The sequence below is a fragment of the Trichosurus vulpecula genome, chromosome 9 (genome assembly GCF_011100635.1).
Source record: "Trichosurus vulpecula isolate mTriVul1 chromosome 9, mTriVul1.pri, whole genome shotgun sequence".
Lineage (NCBI taxonomy): Eukaryota > Metazoa > Chordata > Mammalia > Diprotodontia > Phalangeridae > Trichosurus > Trichosurus vulpecula.
The window spans coordinates 185,317,787-185,337,327 of NC_050581.1; the positions used below are offsets into that span (position 1 = coordinate 185,317,787).

Consider the following 19,541-nt stretch of genomic DNA (forward strand, 5'->3'; position numbering starts at 1 on the left):
CTATATGCCCTCCCCATCCCACCTCTCCATTCGAACCATACCAGCCTTCCAGGAACAAGGGGCTTGTGCTAACAAGAATTCTTCATTCATTCCCTTCGTATTGATATATTTGTTGAATAATTCCCAGTGGGTGAAACTTCTTTGAAGGGAAGGAAAAACAAAATGGAGGGAGAGGGAGGAAGATGGAGGAAGAAGGGAGTTAGAGTGAAATTAGTAGGTTGAACTAGACCTTCCAGCTCTAAATCTCTGAATAGCTGTGGCAGGCAGTTCAACCCACATTGGCCTATAGGTTCTTATGTGCTGGCTCACTAAATACCAAATGTTTCCACTGAAAATGTCAAGTGGTGCCACCCTGAGGCCAAGAGGGCTACATGTGGCCCATGGGTCTCATTTTGGGCCCTAGAAAACTAAAACCCTAAGACCTCCTCCAGTTCTCAAATTCTGATTCTCAACTAATCACTGGATCATAGAATTTGGGAGATGGAAGGCAAATCAGTGACCATCCAGTCCAATCCATTCCCAACAAAGTTTCCCATGTACAGCCTGTCTGATGAGTGGTCATCTAGCCTGTGCCTGAAGGCTTCCAGTGAGGGGGACCCCACTACCTCCCGGGGCAGCCCATCTCCCTCTGGGGTATCACATTTCATCTGGTCTCTTTGCAACCTCTCCCCGTGGCTCCTGTTTCTGCCCTTCGAGGTCAGATAGAGTAGGTCATCCCTCTTCTACATGACAGCCCTTCAAATACCTGAAGGTGGCCTTCACATCTCTCCTGAGTCTTCTCTTCTTCAGGCCCTTCAACAAATGTTCACAAGGTATGAATTAGGCACCATCCTGGTCAGCTTCTTCTGCACATTCTCCAGTTTATTGACCCATCTAAGATTGGGCATTTGGAATTCAACACAGCACTCCAGAAGCAGCCTGGGGGGTACCATAGGATTGGCACGTCCTTAATCCCAGAGGCTGTGCCTCTCAAGGCAGCCCAAGATTGCCTTGGGTCTCTTTTGACTGACACAGCTCATCACTTATACTGAGCTTGTCTCCTACACTAATTTTTTGTAAGGAAAAAAGATTCAAGAAACAAAACAAGTTCGTCATATTCCTTCTTTAAAATTCCATTCTCTAGGCTCTGCCAAAAGGTTTCAAAGGTAGCTAGCCTCTACAAGTTCAGTTTTTTAAGAAAGCCTGTTAATTCACATTTCTTTGATGGCCAAGAAAGTCGACCACAAGAAAGCTATCAGACTGGTTTTACTTTCCTACCTGACTAATTCCAGGTATAAATGTTGGTTGAATTGAACTGAACTGAACTGAATCACATCACTCCCTGGTAATGCTGGAAGGGACTTTGGAAACAGAGTCCAATTCCCTTGTGAAAGATGGACGAGGAAACGGAGGCTCAGATCAGGAAAGGCCCAGAGTCACATGGCTAGTAGGTGGCTAAGTTGGGACTTGAATTCAGATCTCTTCACCCCAAGAACAATGCCTTTACATAAGCCCATGCTGACTTCTCGGAAGATGTTTCTGTCCAATGCACCCATGCTCTCCAGGGAATTGTGGAGTAGGCAGGTGTGATCTATATTATGGAGTCTGCCTTCTAAAAGGGCAACTGGATGTGAGCCCAGTGAGACAATGTTGACATTCTCCACCAAAAGTGATGCATGGCCTCAAAATAAAGCTGAGAGTTCTCCAGTCTCCTGAAGAAGCTTGGTTGCAATGTCTCTTTATTGTTCTGAGTTGAGAAGGACATGGACCAGATGAGCAGGGCAGGAAAAGCAGGCCCAGGAAAGGGAGAGAGGACTCCAGCAAGTGGGCACTGGGCATGTCGAAGGGTGAGGGGGGTGGGAGGAGGCAGCTCAGAGAAGGGGAGGAAGCAACCCACGTGGTCGCTGGCATTCACGATCTGATGGTTCTAGCTGACTGGGGCTCTTCCCAGCATCCGTACACTCTCAAAGACCAAGAAGTAAGCAGACAAAGGATTTTCAATTGTCTGAGGCATTGTGATGTGGTAGAAGGAGCGCTGGCCCTGAGTTCAAATCCTGTTCGCCCTGAGGCAAGTCACTTAATTAATATCTTTGAGCCTCAGTTTCCTCATCTGTAAAATGAGAGGGTTGGCCTAGAAGTTCCTGAGATCCTTGATTTCATTATCCTAGTCTGGGAAGCCTTAGATTGGAGGAGCCCAAGGTCTCCTCTCAGAGGATTCTGTCAGCCTGGCTACTGACAGTGTCCAGAGGAGCTGAGAAACAGGGAGGGAGGTCCTCAGATCCACACGCGCTGTGCCTCAGTGTGACCATAGAGCGTACGAGGACTGGAAGTACATAGAGCCCACAAAGTCTGGCCAGAAGAGTATAGGGGACAAGATAAAAGGGGTGATGGATGCTGTGTGAATGAAGGTGATGTGTGTCTCAGTCACACGGTATGAGGAGGACAGTGGAGCATGAGTGGCCAGCATAGTGTTGGGAATGTGGGGAAGGACTGTCAGAGAGATGACACATGTGACACGACAAGCAGCTGGGGGATATACATCAGACACTGGATGGCAGCCAGAACTCGGGTGGGGCAATTGGGACATTATCCCAGGGAAACTGTAGCTGCAATCCTTCAGCAGCACAGATGCGACAGACCTCAGCACCCCCTTTGGGGGGAAAGGGAGCTGTTTTCCAGAGCTGTGATGGTGTCTGTGTAGAGAACCCCTGGTGAGGAATTCCCTTCACCAATGAAGCAGCACCTGCCTGTAATATTTAGTCTGAGAGAGTAACCAGAAGGCAACCAGTCAGCAAAAAGAACTTGCTAGAACATGGAACATGGAACATAGGAAGCTACCAGGCGGTAACTGGGCTGAGATTCTCTTCTACCCTACCTAGGAACCCTTTCTCCCCCCAAAAAGAAGTTGTATAGGAATACGATAAAATATTTCTATGTCTTTAGCAACGGCAAGTATGAAAAATACAAAGAAATATGAGAAAATTAACAGGAAGAAGAAATCAGGACCAACAATGTATCCCCGAGTTATAACTATGTAAACACCAATAATAATAACAGAGTCTGGGAAACATTCATTTGGTCCAACCTCATGTGGACAAGGAGGAAACAGGCTCGGAGACAGCATGACTTGTCAAAGGTCATGCAGTGACTTGGTAGCAGAGTCAGGACCAAGACCCAACTTCTGGAAGCCCAGGCCAGGGACACTCTACCCTGCAGGCACAGATCATGTCAGCAAAGCTGGATTACCCAGCAGCCCCCTGGGCACCTGCCTGGTGGTCCCCCAACGGTGGCAGGTGGGAGAGCCATGAGCAGCAGATATCCAACAGTATTGTCCAGGCGTGGCCACATGTCTACACATCATCTATTAAGAGAAGCCATAGGGTGTGAGCCAGGTGGGTACTGAAGCCCCTGGATTAAGGTAATTCAATCCATCAAGGATTTATTAATCCCCTACTCTACAGAGGGGACAGAACATGTACACAGATAAGCACAGGATGGATAATAAGTACAAAGGATCATGTCTTGACTCATCCTGATCTGAACCGAGTGCTCGCCTTTCTTGACCTTTCACTGCTGACCCTTGAACAGACAGAGAGTGGTTTTGTGCATAGCTGGTCTTTGATGGCCTGTTCTTGGCCTAAATTCTGGCTGGATGCCTGAGGACTTTGTCACATGCCAAACGCCCTCCTCTCCCTCCCTCAAAAAACAGAAAACTACCACAGCCTCAGGCAATTAAGGGCAATTAAAAGTAAGAAGGAAATGTTTGTGGCACTTTTCCAGTTTTTCTACATAGGCAGGAAATATAAACAGTACATCCACATTTTGCTAGGATATCTCATCAGCATGGAAAGTCCTTCCCCAAACACAGACTAAAATAAACACTCACCATTTCTTTTTCATGTCTTTCCATTAAGCTTCCATAGAGGAGTCATACAATGTGTTAAGGAAGGCCCTTCTCCTTATTCTTTTAATATCTGGGTGTGGAGACCAGCCTCTGGCTGTCCATCTTGGGTCAACTCACCTTCTCTTCATATACACAGTGGGAAGGGACTTCAGAGGCCATCGAGTCCCACCCCCCAGACCTGATCCAGAAACCGCTTAACAACATCCTCAACAAGCGATCCTCCAGCCTCTGCTTGGAGACCACCATGGAGGGGAAACTCACAACTCCCTGCAGTGGCCCATTCCACAGTGAGGTAGCTCTCATTGTTAGGACCTTATTTCCAGCCTAGACCTGCCTCTCTCCTTCTGCCCCCTGTTCTGTCCTCTGAGGCCAAGAAGGACAAGTCTGGAGAGACAGTAGGTATGGTAGAAAGAGCACAAAAACCTGCCTTGTGTGGCCCTGGACAAATCACTGGCCTTCCCTGGACTTCATTCTCCTCCTCTGGAAAGTGAAGGGGGCGGATGGCACAGCCTCCATTTCAGATCTGTGATCCTCTGCTGGGCCTCCTTCCTCTTCCCTTTGACAGTCCTTCCAAAACTGAAGCAGCCATGGATCCCCCAGGTCCTTCAGTGGATCCTCTGGACCAGATTTTTCTCTATATCCTGATTCTTCAGAATTTGCAATGCTCACCAGACAACACAGACTGAGAGATACATTGGGCCAAAGGTTTAACCAATACATAAAGTACTTAAGTCTGCTGTGGCCTAACAATTATTTTGTAAATATAATTACACCGTCTTCTCACTCTTCTATCTGCTCTATATTAGAGGCACCTGGATAACACAGGACACTGAAGTCAGGGAGACGAGTTCAAATCTCCCTTCAGAGAGTGTGATGCTGGGCAAGTCATTTAACTTCCGCTGCCTCAGTTCCCCCATCTGTAAAGACAAAATAACAGAATATTTGTAAATCTTAAGGCGCAGCTAGTTCATGCTAAAACAATTCTGCTCACGTTGTTATTCAGTCTTTCAGACTCTTTGTGGCCCCAGTCAGGGTTTTCTTGGCAAAGACACCAAAGCAATTTGCCATTTCCTTCTCTGGCTCATTTGCAGATGAGACAACCGACAAACAGGGTTAAGTGACTTGCCCAAGGTCACATAGATAGTAAGTGCCTGAGGCCAGATTTGAACTCAAAAAGATGAGTCTTCCTGACTCCAGGCCTAGCGCTCTATTCACTGCACCACCCAGCTGCCTCATGCCCATAAATTAGTGGTCCAGAGAGTTCCCTGAGGCATCTTACCTGGGACTCTAGGAAGGCTCTGAGGCAAAATTCGAATCCCAGAGCTTCCTGGCTCCAAGTACAACACCTATCCATTCCATCACCATCCGTGAGACTACTAGCCTTTCGTTCTTTGAAGGGTAATATATATTTTTTCAAGGTTTTTTATTTATTTCATTTAATTCAGGAGTTCTTAACCACTTTGGGGTCCCAGACCCCTTCAGCACTTAGTCTGGTGATACCTCTGAACCTGTTTTCAGAATCCTGTTTTTAATTAATTGAAGGAAATGCAAAATGCCCATTCATCAGAAATGAATGAAAATAACCAGCTAAGTTCACAGATCCCATGAGCTATATCCACAAACCCCTCTGGGCCCAGGTTAAGAATCTTGATTCACTTGGTATCAGCTCTTCTCAGATTCATTTTCTCTTATTCTTTCAAATTGCATTCAGTATAATCTTTGTATTTTCTGAACCTGCTCCTTCTTTTCAGACTCTACAAGTCCCTATGACATTCTAATAGTAAAATAAAACCATTCAATGGCTCATGCGTATATTTTAACATTGAAATACACATTTTTTAAAATGCCAAATCCTTAGGAAATAAAAGAATATAACCAATAAGTCTGATTTCCCTTGGGGGTGGGGCAAAGAGAAATGGGAATTGTAATTAAAAAAAAAACTTTTAAACTTCTTTTAAATGGAGTTTTCTCTGTGTGTGTGTGTGTGTTGTTTTTTTTTCTGAGACATCACAAATTAAGAGGCAAAGCCCCTCCAAGTCCTGCTCCTCAGAGTCCAGGAGATTTGAATCCACCTCTGATCTGTAGCCATGTTTAAAGTTGCCCACTCTCTGCGACAGGCCAGCCTTATGCCTAGAGATTGGTCTATGTGGCATGATGTTGAGGGGCCCCAAAGACCCCCTACTACCCAAATATAGCTCCTTCACTCGCTGCCTTCTGCTGCCTTATTGGTCTAAGAGAGTAGACCCTTGATACAGTCCTGATGCTACCAGCAGCTTTTGTGTGACCTGGGACTAGTCATGGCCTTGATAAGTGCATCAGGGAGACACATTCGGAGAGTTTTTCAAAGTCCAAGGCTGGAAAAGGCCAGTATTGACCAGTCAGGTGAGTAGGTGTAGCAACAATCTGCTAGCAGTACTGTGGCTGTGTAAAACCAACAACAACCAGCACACAGAAAGCTGCCAACACAGGTTCTTTTGGTCTGCTTTACTAAGGAAAGTAACTTTAAAGGGTTAACAATCTCACTTTAATCCAACATACAAATATCATTCACTTAGTTCAGGAGGAAAAGCCAGCAACCTGCACTTCAGAGCAAATACAAACTACAAACATACATTATACACAGACCAAATGCAAACCAACATCTGGGTTAGCAAAGCCAGGGGGCAGTTATAACGGCTTGCCCAGAGTCACGTGGCACTCTTCCAGTGAGTGAGAGCCCCAAGGAAGAACACCAGCCTCTGGGTTTATATATCTTGTTCAGGGTCAAAGGGGGTCACAGCGTGTGACTCAAACCCACATGATCTAAAAACATCACAAACATTGCACTCAAACCCAGGTGGCCTACAAGCCTCTGGAGTCACAAACATGTCACTCAGACCCATGCAAACCAGGTTTCCCTTGAGGCAAGGAGGTCATCAAAGGCTCCTAATTTAATCAAAGAAACAAAGGCCAGACTCATCAAGATCACTTGATCGAATAAGTGCTCCAAAAGAGAAAACAGTAAAAAAGTCCCATCTTAATTAATATTACACTAGCGCTTGGACATCTAGGCATCAGGCTTCCTCAAAGAGGTGGCATTTGAGCTGGACTTTTTAAAGGAAGTATAAGAATTCAATAGGGAGGAAAGGGAGGGAAGGCTTTCAGGGCCTAGAGAACAGCTTCAGGAAAAGTCCAGAAGGTAAAGAGGTGCAGGAAGTCCACAGAGAAGACAAGTGGGCCCGTATGGTTGGAAAGGAGTAATACAAAATGAAGGTAGGAAGGCAGCAAGGTGCCAGTGTAGGAGAGTCCTTCGATGCCTGGCTGAGGAGTTTCATCTCCACTCAGTAGCCACTAGGACCTCAGGATCACAGATTTAGCTGAAGGGACCCTAGAGGTCGCTTAGTCCAACCCCTCATTGAACAGATACATTGTACAGATGAGGAAACTGAGAGGCTCGGTGACTTTTCCTGATCAGTGATCATGTGTCCCACCAGATCTAGTGACCCAAACATGCTTCATTTTATTCCCAACCATCTTGCCACCCACCCTCAATTCCCAGTTCTGAGACCATAATGAAATCAATTCTGCTATAGCTCCTGGAAAGGATGTATCAGTCTACTCCCCTATGGCTCCCCCCATCATCCCTGCAACTGTCCTGCAAACTACTTCACCCAGGTCATCATATCCTTAGATGTGTTGTCTCCTCCTATTGTGAATTCAAAGTCCCTGAGAACAAGGATTATATTTGCTTTTCTATTTGTAACCCCTGTGCTTGATATACAGTATGTGCTTAATAAATGCTTTTTCATTCAATCACTTCCCAAGGTCACACAGCTAGTAGTATGTCGCAAAGCCAGCATTTGAACTCAGGTCTTGTGACTGGTTGTACACTGCTTTCCAATAGATTCAGCCATAGATCTCAGCTGGTGGCAATACTAAGCCCAGATTCTTTTGTACTGGGAGGTCTTTGCTTAACTGCTTGAAATAGGATGGAGAAAAGGAGTGGAGGACTTTAACATCTTTGATGTCTGACCAAGCTCTAAGCACTCTACTAAGCACCTCCCTAGTATTCCTGAAGTACAAGTCTGACCATGTCCTTTCCAACTTCAAGAATTTTCTGTGGCTCCCTGTTGCCTCTAGGAAAGCAGGATTAGAACACTGCAAATGAAAAGAACACTAAGAAGGAAGATGAAATCTAAGTGTTCCTAACTGCAAAACAGTGCCAGAGAACAGATTATGAGATATATCCTTCCTCTTGGCAGAAAGGCAGGAGACTATAAACATAGAAAGCTGCCTAAAATGTCTTGTGGTATCAATGCTATAGTTGTTTTCACTGAAGTTTTTGCTCCTAAGGAGTCAGAGCTGGGAGGGCAAGGCAAAGGATATGTCCAAAAATGATAGTGACATGAAAACCAAAAACATTAATACAGTAATCTCCCACCTCCATGTCTTTGCCTGGCTGTCTCTCATGCCTAGAATGCATTCCCTCCTCAGTTCCACTTCTTAGAATCCCCTTGTTCAGCTTTCTTCATGTCCCCTTCACTCCAGCGACTCTCTCACCCTTCTCATGTATAGACTTTTCTGTTTATATGCTGTATCCCTCTAGTAGAATATAAGATCCCTGAGGGCAAGAACCAGCTTTCATTTTGTCTTTGTCTCTCCATGTCTACCATAGTGCCTTGCACATAGTAGGTACTCAATAAAGGTTTGTTGGATTGGTTTGCATTCCAAAGCTTCCAAGTCTGATGATGAAAACCATTCTGGTGCATCTTCCTTGATCCCTCCCACCCAACTGCCTCATCTCATTCTCACTTCTCATTCTCTCCTCTTCTAGCAGAATGGCATAGGGGCTTGGAGGTAGTCAAATATTCATCATGACCATTCTGCAGCCTGTGGTGTAATGAAAAGTGTGCTGGATTTGGAGTCAGGAGAGACCTTGGTTTGACTCTGTGGAAAATATTATACCATTTTATATCATTTTTAATTTCAACCAGACCCAGAGCCTGAATTAATGAGTGACTGGAAGAAGATCCAGGACCTGGGCTTCTTTGTTCTCTAGAGTTTACTCAGGAAATACCCTTCCTCTGTCAACAAGGCCAGATCAGACTGACCTAAGGACATTCTTTTCCCTGTTAGCCATTAAAGGATGAGCCCCTAACCCCAAGAGAGACTACCTCGCTTCATATTCTACAGGTATATACTATGTTATGGAATGTTAATGAGACACAGAGATGCTGGGCTATAGTTTTAACTGACCTTTGTCAACATTCTTTACAACCCTATTCCATTAAGGGAAATCCTTGTCTTGTGGTTAAACATACATGGGGATCATAAATTTGAGTAACATGCTGAATTGTGATTGTTCTAAAAAAATGTAAAACCTGTTCATGTTTCTGTACAAGTCAGTCAGACGCTGTCTGGCTCAATCCATGATCATGTCTGTCTGCTATGTTTAAAGGGAATGAATAAATCAATAAGTAATACGAATTTTCCTATCACCTAGCTCTGTTGTTTCCTTCAACCAAATTTTCAGGTTTAACAGTTATGGTGCCATGACACGGATTGGAACTGACATCATAGGAGAACTGCACCCCAATCTCAGTAATGCTTTGACTCGGGCGCCACAGGATCCATTTTTCCTGGAGTCCTAACCTTGACAAGAATTGGGTAAGTTCATTCCTATCCTCAGCTTCCAAAAAGGACTCCCACAAATTTGGCTGAAGTCCAAAATTCCCTTTAAACTAGCCTTAGGTTACAGGGACCAATTTGAGTGAAATCGCTTGCTTTGGATTAATCAGGTCCCCTTTGAGGATCCGGATCTAAGAGAAAACAGGGACCACCTTGAATTAAATTGCTCGCTTTGGATTAATCAGGTCCCCTTTGGAGAAAAAAAAAAAAGGAAAAAAAAGAGAAAAAGAAAAAAAATGGCTATGGATCAATCAAAACCTAGAATTAGAAATCCGACCGTTCCTCCACTCCCTCCATCCTATTCCTCACTCCCTCCCTTCCTTCCCTTGGAGGCCCTTGATCCTGGGGAGAAAAAACTGCATTTTACTGTTACCCCCTCCCCCTCTGCCTCCCAGTAAAGGCTCCAATCCGGAGGGGGGTAACTCTGTTCTGCTCCCCCCTTTGCCCCTTTCCCTTAAGGGCTCTGTTTTTGCCTTCTGCCCTATTCCTGCTTCCTTTCCCTTAAAGGCTCTGATTATAGGGAGGATAAATGCATTTTATCCTTACTCCTAGCCTTCCCTTACCTTCCCTAGTCCTCCTCCATCTCCCCTTTCCCCCTTCCTAAGGGATAGGATATGGAGAGTCAGAAAAATCAGGAACGCCAAGGCTTCCCCAAAGACCATAGGGGTGCTAATAGCCAACTCATGAGAGCTTCTAATTATCATGTGTCTGCTATGTTTAAAGGGAATGAATAAATCAATAAGTAATATGAATTTTTCTATCACCTAGCTCTGTTGTTTACTTCAACCAAATTTTCAGGTTTAACAACTCCCACCTCGAATACTGTGGATCACAGATTCAAAGATAAACATTCCTCTCCTCTGTTGCCTTCACTCCAGCTGCCCTAGCTCAGGCCTTTATCTCCCACCTACACTACTGAAGTGGCCTAACTGGTCTCCCTGACTCAGCTCTTTCCCCCCTTGCCAATCCATCCTCCACACAACCTCTAAACCCATATTCCTAAAGCATAAATCTGACCATGTTACTCCCCTCCTCAAAGAGCTTCAGTGGCTCCCTGTGGTCTTTAGGTGAAAATATAGGCTCCTATTTTTATAAACAAGAGTTACCTGAAAGCAATGCCTTAACCCAAAAGCGGGGATTCTTAATGGTGCTGTTGTCCATTTTTTATTTCAAGGACCAATGACATCAAAGGTGAGGTCTTGACTCAGGCCTGAATTGGATTTAAGGGAGGCAGAATTGAAAGTCGTCAACCTCATTCTCTTCCTGAGTCATCAAAGTCCAGTGAAAAGTCAAAACAACTGGTGAGGGCCCGGGATGCAGTGGAGGACTTTAATGTCTTTGACGTCTGACCAAGCTCTAAGCACTCTACTACCTTCATGGCTGTTGGAACAAATTGTTCTCAAGTAGAGAAGAGTGGGAAAAAGTTTTTTTTTTTCAAGTGGAAGGAAAAGGGGAAAGCTTCCATGCTTTAAAAAAAAAGTGGGCTGCATTTTTAAAGACTGACATGTCCTTCACATTGTATTTTAATCATGAGGCAATGCAAACTGTTCTTAATTGTTAGTATTTTCTTATTTGAACGGGTAGGTCAAGGTGAGGTTTCCTATCTCATTAGTCCACTTTGATCTAAGGGTAGAGGATGAGAGTCCCTGTTCTATCAAGATGCTTCCTGATTGGCTGAGAATGAGGTTGGGTTTGGTTAAACAGTCAATGAGTGAGTGCTGGAGAGCTCCAGTGGGTTAACCTAAAACTTGGCTTTAGGCATATTTATTCTCATGGGGTTGGGGGCAGGAGGGAAGAGAAAGGGAGAAGGGGAGAGTGGCAGTCAAGAGGCAATCAGAGTAGCCATGTTGGCTGGAAGAAATTTAGGAATTATCTTGCCAGAATATTGTTTTTGAATCTGTTGTGAAAAATATTACACTATTTTATATCATTTTTAATTTCAACCAGACCCAGAGCCTGAATTAATGAGTAACTGGATGAAGATCCAGGACCTGGGCTTCGTTGTTCTCTCTAAAAGTTTGCTCAGGAAATATCCTTACCACGGTCAACAAGGCCAGATACCTGTTAGCCATTAAGGGATGAGACCCTAAACCCAAGAGAGACTACCTCGCTTAATATTAACTGACCTTTGTCAACATTCTTTACAACCTTATTCCATTAAGGAAAATCCTCTCCTTGTATCATGGTTAAACATACATGGGGGTCATAAAAAATGAGGTAACATAGGCTTGCTGGGTCTGCTAAAATAACGTATATAAGTTTTCTCATTCCTTTGTTCAGACAGCCAGAGCTTATGCTCTGACTCCTTGTACGTACAAGTAAGCTAGCTTAGCTATGCTTTAAGGGAAAATAATAAACAACATGAATTTTTCTATCACCTAGCTCTGTTGTTTCCTTCAACCAAATTTTCAGGTTTAACACTGTATATTCAACTTCCTTTGTTGTTAAATCCTGGAAAATACCCTCTCCTAATCTGAAGTGTGTAAATATGAGATAGAGACAGGGACTAGGACTGTGATTACTTTAGTATAGGGAACTCCCAGGTGAGGAAATTCCTTCCAACAGTGCAGGATGGCATCTTCTTTGCAACTTGGAATTACATTACATCTGAGGCAGGACTTTAACCGAGTCTTTCTGGCTTCAAGGTTGGTTCTCTGTCAATTACATGATGATGCTTCTCATTAGAGATGAAGCAAGAAGAGAATAGGAGTCTGGCAATAAGTAGGATCCAGGAAGGGCACCCAGAAGTGGTGCCAGTGGCAGAAGGCAGAAGGAAATTTCAGGTTTAAGGACAAAAGGTCTGTGAACTCTGGGTACAAGGAGGCTCAGGATCAGGGGTCCCCAGACCTTGAGTTAGGGGTTCAAGGAGCCAGGACATCATAATAAGGAGTGGAAGGTAAAGGCATCTGGGGCTCAAAGGCAAGGTCCTGCAGATGGGACATAGGAGGAGGAGCTGGTTTTCTGAGTAGGTAACTGGGGGTCAGGGAGGCCGAAGGTCTAAACACTTAATAAATGCTTGTTGACTGACTACCTCCTTGATATCTAGATTAGTAAACCTTCCATTCATTCTATGTGATGAGGTTAGATCCAGCCCAAAAGGCTGGTAGAAAATGTCAGCTTCCTGGTTTAAGCTACAGATGGGTTTGTATGGGGCCATAGAGACACAGGGCCTTGTGGGTACACTGCACCAATTAGCAGGAGACTGTGATTGCCTTCCTCTTCCTCCTCCCCTTGCCTCCTAAGAATCTACCCAATAAAGAAGCCCCAGCTAGAAGGGCATGCCCCTCTGCCCTTCCAAATCTGTATTATTACAAGGCTGTCAGGGGAACAATAAATCCCAGATGGGTCATTCTTCCATTTTGTGAAAACAATACATTTGGTGTGAAGAGAAATTTATCCTACCTAGTCCCATCACTAAGCAGCTTAGCAGAGGCATTATGGGCTTCTCTCCCTCTTCCCAACCTAATTTTTCTCCTGTGAATTAAGCTGCTTATATAGAACCTATTTAGAAAATTAAGAGAAGGCTACTGCCTGTAACCACCTTCTTGTGTGGGAAGAAGGAGTGGAGGAGAACAGGGATAGCAACATCAGCATTCTTTCATCCCAGGGCACTGGCTGGCTGCACTGAATGCCAGTGAGTGTTACGTCAGCCGATGCATAGTTGTGACCCTGGGTAGTATGAACTGATGCTGACTGAGAGATGGCTCAGCCAGTAAAATAATCAGAAAGAGAAGCAGGCTGTGGTTTTCTCCGACCTCATCTTCATGTGCCCCAATACTACATGATCTATAGATACGGCTTTAGCTCTTTTATTTTTTGTGAGCTTTCCCATCTGCTATTAGAAATGGTCTATAATCAAATCTACACCTTACCAATTGCCTTTCTCTCCTTTTCCCCACTTAATGAGTCCATGACAATAGACCTCATCTGCCCTGATGTAGGCCAGGTCCACAGCTGATGTTCCAGCAACACTGATCCATTTGTCCTTCCTAAAATCCAACATCATCTCCCATCTCTATGTCTTCTGTGGGAGCTTGTGAAAACACGTATTCCCATGCCAGGACCACTCTACCCTATCATCTCTGCCTCTTGCTTTCTCTGACTTTAAGGCTCAGCTTAAGTACCTTCTATTGCAGGAGACTCTCCAGTCCCCTGCTAATTTCTTCTCTTGGACACCTTCCATACACTCTGTTTAACTATTCGATGTACCTGTTTATCTTTCCCATTAGACTGTGAGCTTCTTGAAGGCAGAGACTATCATTTGTGCCTGTCTTTGTAATCTCAGAGCTTAGCACAGTGCCTGGCATATAGTAAGGGCTTAATAAATTGTGTTGGCTGATTGACAGGTACAAGTATCTCTGTTTCAGCCAATTAATATATAAGAAAATGTCTTGAAGCATAGTCTAACCTGGCATCAGTCCAATCCAATGCCATCTAAGAAAATACTTTGAAGTGTAGGTCAGGATAATAATAATTAATAATGATAACAGCTGGCATTTCTATAGTGCTTCGAGGTTTATAAAGTGACTTCCATCATGTGAGCCACACATAACTCTGTGAGTTGGGTGCTGCTAGCTCAGCATCCTCCAAACTAGAATCAGTCAGGATGGTTTTAAGATTGGCCAGAGGACAGGAAAGATGAGAATCAGCAGTTACATGGCTAAAAGGACAACAATAATTCACACATCTGTAGCACTGTCCAAGTCACAAAGAACTTCCCTCATAGGACCTAAGATAGGGAGTGGCAGGTTTTGTTCCAGTTTTAGAGATGAAATCACAGAAGTCACAGAATCATGGGCCCAGAGCGGGAAGGGATGTCAAAGGTCATGGAGTCCAAGCCCTTCATTGACTGAAGCACAAAGAAGTTAAGGGTCACACACTGAGGAGAGATTCACACCAGCATCTGCCAGGCAAGTCTATCCTATGTGAAACTTCCTCTAAAGCCATTCACCTCAGCAACGTGGTTAGTAATGATCTGAGCCATGATTCAGACCTAAATCTTCCAAAGTCAAGGTCAATGTTCTTTCTTTCTATTCTACAATCCAATTCAATAAGTCATGGTCGATCAATCAAGTCCTGCCTATGCTTAAGGCATTGAGGATGCAAAGACACCATTTAAAGTGCCTTCAGGGAGTTCGTATTCCTCTGGAATTTATTATTCTCAATTATTGGAATGTTGCATATACACAGTCATATCCTCCAAGGGTTTAAAAACAGACACTCAGGGAGCTGAGAGCCCATAATCAGAAAATCTTGGTGTTAGAAGATCTCCAAAAGTATCTGCTCTGATTTGGGATCTCTTTTACAGTGTCCCCAAAGGATGACCATCTTGGTTGGTTGTTGCCTTTCATTTTCGAAGAGGACCAAAATGACTCACTATGTTGGAGTCAAGGTACAGTGTGTCAGACTGTGGCTGATCAGAAGGCTCTGCCACAGGTCAGGCACAAATAGTCCATATGAACATCGGGAGTGGAGACGGCTCTAAATTTGCACGTCTCATGTTTCTTTTGAGCTACTGCAGTTCTGCTCTGTTCATGAGCACAGCACCTTCTTTGATTGGGGCACACCATGCTGGGCAGCCCTGTGCCAGTGTCTCCCACATCTCACAATCAATTCCAAAGTTCTTTAGAGACACTGGGAGAATGCCCTTGTACTGCTTCTTCTGCCCTCCATATGAGCCCTTGCCTTATGTGAGTTCTCCAGTTAATCGAAATCATCTAAAGATATTCAAATCTTTCCACAATAGCAAATCCACTCTGATGAAGAAGACTGTTCCATTGTCAGATGATTCTAATTGTTGGAATTTTTTTCCTTAACATTGAGCTAAAATCTGCCTCCCTTGACCTTACTTTTTCTTCTCTGGAGCTATGTAGGACTATCTGTTCAATTCAAGAACCACTCAACTCCTGCAGGAATCCTTCCCCATCCTCCCCTACCTCAGACTAGGGAGTGTTGACTTGTGTATGTACATGTCACATCCCCTGAGGAGACCTAATTTTCATTTTGTCTTTGGATCCCCATCATATAGACAAGAGAAGGCACACAATAAAGCACTTGGTAAAAATTTTGTTGAATTGTTTAATTCAGAAATATAATTGTAGTGAATATTATAACCTCACTCTTCCAGAGAAAGGATGGCTATATCTCTCCTACAGGGTTCCAGGCATATCACTGAGAAATCAGAGTATCTCTTGGCTAATGCTAAAAGCTCAAGCCCCCATCCCTGTGTGCTGCCCCCTAATGTTAGCTGGCAGTGACTAGTACTCTAGCCCCATTTAACCAAGTAAAATCAGTTAGCTTTTATAAAGGGATCTTTCCTTCTAAGATGTGGCTTGAACAGAAGTACAAATTTCCCCCAGCACTTTCTCTCCTGTCCTACCGTAAGGTCTGAGAAGAGTGGGCTCAGATTTGACAGTTTCTACACAGCTTTGACCTCACCAAGTTTGCATCCAATTCTGCATCATTGTGGGATGAGTTCTTGGCTCTGCTTTGTCTGGGATCATTCATCGATCAGCAGGGCCTTCAAATGGCTACAAATCCCAGCACAGACTCCACTCCTGGCCCTCCCAGTGATTCACTCTCCTGTCCTTTTGAAACTCACTAGGTCATAACCTCTAATGTCTTTCACTTCAAACACAAGAACAAATGCCAAGGCAAAGAGCACAAGGCCCAAATGGGCCACAGGCCAGTCTTAGAGGAGAAGTGTCGACAGCCTCTTCCCTTATAACATTATCTCTCTTGTCCCACTAGAAAGTCCCAGGCAAGAAGAAGACAGACCAAAGGAAAGGACAAAGTTCTGGTCACCTCCCGCCTTCTGAACATCTCTCCTCCTCGGTTCCATCTATGAATGAATCCATTCAAAGAGGAGGTTACCACTACATGGTTAGCAGACTTTTTGCAGACAATAAGATGGTTTACATAAAGAGTCAACTAAAAATGAATTGCAATGATTAACTTCAGCAAGCTGCAGCATATAAAATAAATCCACATAAATCATTAGTATTTCTTTTTCTTTTCTTTTTGTTGGACTCCACTTAAGTAATAAAAATTTATTGAGAATTCCTGGGATAGCTGCTATCTCCTCCTGGTCTTGGAGGAAATCACTGATAAATCACACAGTCCTTACGCTACAGGCCCCCAGAAAAATATGGGGAGGGGGATTAGGGAAAGGAACATCTGTCAGTCTTCATTTATGCAACAAGTGGGGAGGGGGTAGTGGGTGGGTGGTGGAGGAAAGTCACAAGATGGTGGGGTGAAGGAGGTGGGCCCGTCTGCCAGCTCACCCAAGACTAACTCAGGGAGGAAGAGATCAGCTTTCTCTGGAGGTCAGGAGGAGCTCTGTATTTCTTGCCCTTGATGAGGCTGTCACTTCCCCAGTGAAGCTTTCCTCCTGCAAGTTCAGCACAAGGTTGCCTTCAGTGAGCTAGATTCGGTTCTGAGAGGTGGCGATGGTTTTGGAGATGTTCTGGGTGCCTGGATCTTCCTAGTTTGATGCAGCCAGGGTTCTTGCTCAGAGCTTCCCCCAGCATCTTGACGGCCTCAGCTTCACCCTCAGCTTGTACCATCTTATGTCGCTGCTCCTGTTTTGCCTTTTCCACCAGAAACTGAGCCCTCTGGGCCTCCTGCTGGGCCACTTGCTTGGCCTCCACTGGAACACTGCTGAAGCTAAGCTTCATCGTCCAGAATGAGGCTAAAGTCCTTGGCCCATTCTGTCGGCTCCTGCCGGATCAACAAGAACACCTGGGCCTGCTGCGTGATAAGCTGTGAGGCATTAAACTTGTCCACAACAATCTTGAGCACCTCATTGGCTACTGAAGGCAGCACACGCTCCTCATAGTCCAAGCCTAGGCTCTGGCACATGCTGGACAGCTCCAGGGCACTGGGCCGGGAGAGCACTGCAAGGGAGATGTTCACCATCTGAAGGTCTTTGGAGCCTGTGGGAAAAGAGACCTTGCGGGGCACGAACGAATGTCATAGATGATGAAGTACTGGAGTCATTGTTCATACAACTACTGAAATGTAGTCCTTCCGTGAGGATAGTGTCCTGTTGTACAACCCCAATTCGGTTAAAGAAAATGGCTCTTTGGCAGCCTTCCACAGTGAACACGGACAGTCAGACTCTATGGAGTCTACGGCCTGGGCCCAAGCAGCATCTTCAGTGCTGCGCCCATGCCTCGGGGCCCGGTGGGCTTCCGCCCCGCAAAGTCCTTCAGGTTCTGGGCCATGTCCACTCCCTGGCACCGAGGTGGGGAACTAGGCCGGGAATGCCGACAGCTTCTCCCCTTGCCCTTCCCCAGTCCCCAGCCCTAGACTCGGCCCATACGGCCTCTTCCGGAATCTGGGCCTCTCACACCCGGATTAGCTACCTGCTCGGCTCCTCCCAAGAGAAAGGGCACCGGGAGAGCACTGTCTCCTAAACTCTTCCCCTATTTCCGGTGAGGACCAATCATTACTACTTCCATAAATCACCAATAAACCCAAGTAGGAAGAGATAGAATGAGACATTCCATTTAAAATAACTTCAGACAACATAAAACACTTGGGAGTCTAGCTGTCAAGACAAACCCAGGAACCATATGGACACAATTCAAAACACCCTTCATCAGAGAAATGCAAATTGAAACAACTCTGAGGTACTACTTCACAGCTACCAGATTGGCTAACAAGACTAACCAGAAAAGGAAAATGAACAATGTTAAGGGGATGTGGAAAAATTGGGACACCAGTGCACTGTTGGTGGAGTAATTCAACCATTCTGGAGAACAATTTGGAACTATGCCCAAAGGGCTATAAAACTGTGTATCCCCCTTGATCCAGCAATACCACTACTAGGTCTGTATCCCAAAGAGATCAAAAGGGAAAAGGACCTACATATACAAAAATATTTATAGCAGCTCTTTTCATGGTGGCAAAGAATTGGAAACCGAGGGAATGCCCAACAATTGGGGAATGGCTGAACAAGTTGTGGCATACAATTGCAATGAAATTCTAGTATGAGATAAGAATGATGAACAGGATGGTTCAGAAAAACCTGGAAAGACTTACATGAACTGAGGCAGAGTGAAGTGAGCAGAACCAGGAGAACACTGTACACAGTAACAGCAATATTATAATGATGATCAACTTTGAAAGACTTAGCTACTCTGATCAAGACAATGATCCAAGGCAGTTACAGAGGCCCCATGATGAAAATGCTACCTACGTCCAGAGAGAGAAATGATGAACACTGAATACAGATTGAAGCATATTTTTTAACTTTATTTTTCTTGGTGTGTGTGTGCATGTGTGTGTGTGTGGATTCTTCTGCAACATGGCTAAATATGGAAATATATTTTGCATGACTTCACATGAATAATTGATATCATATAGCTTGCCTCCTCAGGGGGTAGAGGAGTAAAGGGAGAGAGAAAATTTTGAACTCAAAATTTTTTTAAATGTTAAAAAAAATTATGTGTAACTGGGAAATATTTAATGAGATAAATAAAAATATTTTTAAAAAAACAAGCAGAAAGAGAAAGAAATTTTATTTATGATAACTATGTAATATATAAATAGTTGGGACTCTACATACTAAGACATACATAGGAATTATATTACTATAATTACAAAACTTTCTTTTGTAATTAAAATGATAATTAAAGAAATAAAGACATATTTAAATAATTGGAGAAATATTAATTATGCATAGGTAGGCAGAGCCACTGTAAAAATAACACTTCTCATTAGATCAATTTACTTATTCAGTGCCATGGCAATCAAGCTACTAAAAGATTACTTTATAGAACTGGAAAAAATAATAACACAATTTATCTGGAAAAAAAGGTCAAAAATCTCAAGGAAAATGATGAAAAAATAGTGGACAGGAAAAGGGTCATCTGTACCAGATCTCAAACCATACTTCAAAGCAATAATCATCAAAATTGTTTGGTAGAGGTTTAAAAATATAGAGATCAATCAGTGTATAACAGATTGGAAACACAACAAACAGAAG

At 44.1% G+C, this 19,541-nt stretch overlaps 1 pseudogene; it reads right to left on the bottom strand.

The window, feature by feature from the left end:
- Positions 1 to 16,833: 16,833 nt before the first annotated feature.
- LOC118830518 lies at positions 16,834 to 17,775 on the bottom strand (annotated as a pseudogene).
- Between the last annotated feature and the right edge of the window lie 1,766 nt (positions 17,776 to 19,541).